Genomic DNA, 6,000 nt, shown 5'->3' on the forward strand with positions numbered 1-6,000 from the left:
TATCGTTCGTGTCAGTTTAGAATGAAGACCTATTGTTTTTTTTTCGAAAAAAAAAAAATCTGTACTATGAACATGAACAAGCAATAGGGATATTTTGAAGTCAATATATAGTCTGTCAGAAAAATGACAGGTTTTCATTTCAAATTGATTTAAAAAAACTTGTTCGAAAGTTTCTCGTATTTGAAATTCCGTTTTACACCACATTTTTTTCGTAATTGTGATGTAATGAAAATTATCATCAAAACAATTTTGTTCATTTTATTTTACGATTGATTTTATATAATAGTTGTATATAAAAACTGTAGATTTTCTTTTTTTGTTCTTAAATTTTTATAATTGTACATAAAGCAAAAAGCGAGAACGATTTTTACTAAAGAATTGAAACAATGCGAAACATCAATATATGTTTTCATTTGTTATTCTTACAGAGAAAATAACTATACCATACATATATATGTATTTTAATACGACTAATAATTTGCAAAAAAAAAAAATAAAAGAGATAGATAGGGGTTTTACTCTTTTACACTTCAATTTTTATAATTGTACATGAAGCAAAAAGCGAGAACAATTTTTACTAAAGAATTGAAACATCGTGAAATACGAATATATGTTTTTATTTGTTATTCTTATAGAGAAAATAACTATTTTAGTATAGTACGAAATAATATAAAAATTGTTTGAATATCGTTTTGCAAAAAACAGAAAATATGTTTTTGTCACTGTACTCTTCAGTATTTTTTATCATAACGTAATATTTTGCTGTTGCTTTAGATATGAGTTTTTCTAGGAAGTTTTCGCAAGAGCAATGATATCTTATACTGATCATATTCTTGTCCATTAAGTACCACATCAATTACGACGTTTAAATCTACGACGTGTCGACTAAACGTCATTACACCCATCCTCCGTTCCCTCGTTCGCCAAAGTATATAATTACGCTTTAATTATCCTCCGCTCGAGGTGATTCCGCGGTTACGTGAGAACGAACGTTCGTGTGCGAACTAAACATGGTGACTACAAGACTCTTACACAAACTGGGCGGTGTGTACGTAATACACGTCCACGCGGCACTTCGATCGAGCCCTCCTAATAGAGATTCCGTGAAGCTTGTCGTTTCCTACCGGAAGAAACTTCGATTCCGTGATAACTTAGGGTATGCAATTACCATCCATCTAGCAGATGGCATGGGTAACTGGGGTGGTCCCAATCTAAGGGCCGAGAAAGGGTGAGAATGTATTGGGGTAGACGGATCGTGAGAGCTTATAAATTGACAGTAGGCAGTTTGAAATCTTGTCATTGACTACACAAACGATAATAATTAATTTATTCTTATTTTATAATTGTTCTTTTACACAGAAAGAATCATTCAACTGAGAAATCTTAATTTTAATGAATATAAATATGAAAATAATTTGATTCAACCATTGCATTAGACTGATTTTGTTGAAAACTCAAATTAGTAGCTAGAATATGAAATTTTTTTACCAGCATTACTCACCATTTTTTAGTTTCAACAAAATTATCTTCAGATCATAGTCAGCAAAATTTTAAATCTTTCAGCAAAATTATACTTTCCGCATTTTATTACCTATTTAGTTATTATGTTGACTTTCTATCGATTAGCAATCGATCATTGTGTGTGTACACACTGTAGGATAAAATATATTAATTTAATTAATACATTATTTTTTTACGTAATCAAACAATCAAGTAAAAATTTTAATACATAAAAAACGTAAGAAACATAGAAAGAAAAGAAATACATAAATTGAGTCGAGAAGCAAGAAAATAGGAGATGAAAGAAAGACAAAAATATTATGCCATTTAAAAAGCAAATGGACACATTCTTAAAATGAAACATTCAACATTTTCCTTCGGATTTGTCTGATTTTTTGCCGATGTATTGTATATTTATTGTTGCGATTTACTATTATTGCTAAAGATGATAAGAAACGAATCGACCGCGAATCAGCCATTCAATACACAGGTCATATCGCACGTTTGGACTATCGTGTATTCGCGTCGCGAATACTACGAAAGGCTGATCGATCTGTCACGTATATTCCGAGCGCACGCGAAGGGATGGAAAATCCGTGGCCTTTGGTGAACCTTCAAGGTGATCCCTTTTTGCTTCTGGCGATCGCTTTTCTCTTTCTCTTCTTTCTTTCGTTCCCTCTGGTCCTCTTCTTTCTTTCTTCTTCTACCCATATTTGATGACGGATCGTTCAGCTGAAACGAGTTTTGCTGACTAACAGCTCGCTGTTTCTTTCGCTTTGTGCATCTTTTTCTCCTCTCTCTCTCTCTCTCTCTCTCTGCTGACGGCTTCGATCCGTCGTCGTGCAGCAGCAGCAACCATCAATGTCGGTGATAGAATTCCGATCGAAAGATTAGAGGAAACGATCGCGAGGCAACACGGCAGTCCAGAACGTCTGTGAAGAACTTACGCGGAGAAATCTCGCGAGAGTTACGAGTCTCACGGCCGAGTTAAGGGTCGAGGGGCATCTTTTTCCGACAGGAAGAAAACCGTGGACGGAGGAAGAAAAGCGCGGCAGGAGAAAGGGCGAGAAGTTTTCCCGCACGGACTTATCTCCGCGTGTAGGCGAGTAAATAAATAAACTACGAAGAGACTTGAAAAGTATCGAGATTTCTTCGTTGTTCGATCTCTTGCATCTCGCAGCCTCCCCGTCGTCTCCATAGCCGTCTATCCACTCTCTTCTTCAGGTGGTCCGCTTTTATTTGTAATTTTATTTATCGTTTTCCTTTAACATTAACCGCAAACTCGATACGTACTTTATTGCTTCGCTTCTTACCGATGCTTTTATGAGTTCCGCTTACACGATTTACCTTCGTGGGATAAATGCGAGAAACGGTTCCGTCTTCTGTATTGTCTCCTCTGTGGCTGCATTTCCCGCCGGGTTTATGCCGCCGGCTCTTCTCTACCATTTTTCGTCGATCTTCTCGCGTATCTTCCTCTCTACGGCACTGCTACCGTTCGCGGTCTTAATAATTCCGGATGGAAATGGAATTTGCACGCGCCCGTCGATGCAACAGTGATGGTATAGTTTTTCGCTTTCGGCGCACGTGTAAAATCTACTATCCGCTGGGAGGTCTAGTCCTTCATTATGTCCTACCATTTGCTTTGTAATGAATGAACAGCGGTTACGTTGCACACCGCGTTCCCTGCATGCTGTGCATACATATAGAGAATTCACGCCCGTTGGCCTGGAACCTGGGTTGGTATACATTAGTGATTATGTCGCGATATTTCGGTTTTATTGTATACCGTATACCCCGGGCGAATTATTTAGCAAGTCCAGCACCACCGAACCGATCATTTATCGTTGTTATGGCGCAGCAAGAGCATGCTATTGCGAGAGATCGTGCTACAGGCCGGTCATTCGAAAACTGATCAAATTAGCCCTCCAAGTCCTCTTTACGTAGGCATAACTTGATTAATGGAATAAATCAATTAAATTATTCAATGCAGGACTAACATAATCATGGCCTGTGCAAATTGCGGAGGGTAGGCAGGCAAACTGCAAACTGAAAGGAGACTCTAAAACCCGTTTATGCAACATATATGTTTTTGTTTCTTTCTTGTTAGCATTACTTTCTAATGATTGTTTTTAACATTGTGAAAAAGTTTTTTAAATCGTTTTATGTATATTTAAAAAAATTTTCTGTTTTTGTTTTACTAATATATTAAATAGGATAAATACCTTTTTTTTAGTTTCTTTCTCTTCACCTCAATACAAATCTCTTATAAAAAGATGCTTTTCATTAAAAAAAATGTTTCTCAACTCGCTTTTAGCGATCGTAAACTTAATGTTTGAAAAAGGATATTAAAGATTTTTAACAAAGTTCACTGAACGAGATTTTGTTAGGTAAAATCGGATGTTGTAATTGGAGAGAATAATGAGGGAGGATGTGCCGGAACAAAAGGAAGCTAATAGGTATGCCGAGAAGAGGAATACAGAAATTATGTAATGAGGGTAAAGTAGCATCTTGTTTCAATAAGATCCGCATTATCTTTCTTGCAAATATAAAATAAGAGTGCATATCGATCGATAATTCGCAAAACACAACTTGGCGGTGCGTATCTATTTAACTCGACCATGCTTTGTGAACAAAAGCAGACAAAAGCTTTGACATTTTACAGCGAAATTCTCCATGATATTTTCATAATTGAGTGCTCTATCGAGAAAGAAAATAAATGTAAATTACAAGAAATAATAGTTGTTTAAGATTACTTTAAAAGCATGAATTTACGTTTTTTTTTTTCAAAAGTATACAAGGTCATAAATTGAAAATAATATTATATTTTCATTATTAATAATAATTGTATGCATTTGTATTCTTTAAATATATGATTGAAATTGATTAATATATATATTAATTAATACTAAGTAATATTTACTTTTTCATAACCCAATATTATGTCAAATATAAAATAAATATTTACTAATTTTTTTATAATCTAGTATTATACCAAATATAACATAAATTATTATTTGTCATATACAATAAAAAGAAATGTGAACATTCTAAAGCTGTAAGCTATAAAAGTTAACTTAAATATAACGTAAAATTGTTACGTGTTGTAATATTTAGCTTAATTAATTAAAAATAGATTCTAAATACTAAAAATTACAGAAGCAAATTACAACATTCTAATATAAAAAGTTAGAACTTTTCTTTTGAATAAAATTTATAAGACATTTATATTAAATATATCTTGCGTTATCGAATATTTTTGGAAGCACAAAAATTGAATTTAGAAAGAAGATATAGTGCAAAGATAGATTAAGATTATCTTTATACATATATTTAACAATTATAGACTAATTCTCGAACTACTATTCAATCAACGTATCTTTAATTACAAAATTAATTATGCCTTAATGATTTTCGTAATAATTTGCATATGATGAATTATTTCGAGGACACGTCATATCTATCTACCAATTATATTTGTCGATATTATAAATTACTATTTCGAGATTTGAAATTATTTCCTTTTCGAAGTGCATGTACCATATGTCGTTGTGAGAAGATGAAATCTTGATACTATATTTACGAGATAAAGCCACAATAATCTAAGAAAATTGCACGCACAACTGTCGACATCATCACTATTTCGCGTACGCAGAAAACAGTTGACGTTTGTATTCGTATAGCTTATGGCGAACATTCTCACCTGCATTCTAGAAGCGCGCTCCTGCCCCTGAGGGTGTACGCCGGAACATTTATGTGAAGTAGCTTCAGAGCAGCGACTGAAACAGAAAAAGAGAGAGAAGCTCGCGTGAGATCGCATAAATGTCAATTGCGAGTATATACGTCGTCGCCTGGGGGTGCTATCGATGCGATGTCACCGGAAATGCACGACAACGATTCCTCGAGTGTTCGATTATATTGTCGATAATAAAAGAAAGTAAAATACGCTTTTCCGAAGTAAAAGCAGTAAGGAACAATTTTGAGTTATGGATATTGATACATAAGCATAGTTTAGAAAACCAAGGAGAAAGGACGAAATTTTATTTATTCATAAAATTTACATATGAATGGTTATTTATATTTTATTACTATTATGAATTTGTTTCCTTTGTACATAATTTATCTATTTAATTTTGACGATATCCAATCAATATCATATTTATTTATTTAAATTGAGACAACATCATGATCTATTTTCTCTCGCTAAATTTATAATTAATATATTATGACAATGCATTACACATATCTTTCTCTTTCTTTTTGTAATACAGTTTTCTACTTTTTTCTATATTAGTTTTGAGTTTCTAAAAGAATGGATGAAAAAGTTGTTGCAAAGGTTTGCTTGTTAGATCAAATCAGATCGGGAACTCTTCCGAACAAGTGCTACTTCAATATTACTCGCTGGAACAGTTTCAAATGCGAGACTTCTTTCACGCCTAAATCGGTAAATCTCTTGACCTACTGTCAAGAGCACAAAGAAGTATTAAAAAAACGGTATCTTCC

The sequence above is a fragment of the Cyphomyrmex costatus genome, unplaced genomic scaffold (genome assembly GCF_001594065.2).
Source record: "Cyphomyrmex costatus isolate MS0001 unplaced genomic scaffold, Ccosl1.0 scaffold498, whole genome shotgun sequence".
NCBI lineage: Eukaryota > Metazoa > Arthropoda > Insecta > Hymenoptera > Formicidae > Cyphomyrmex > Cyphomyrmex costatus.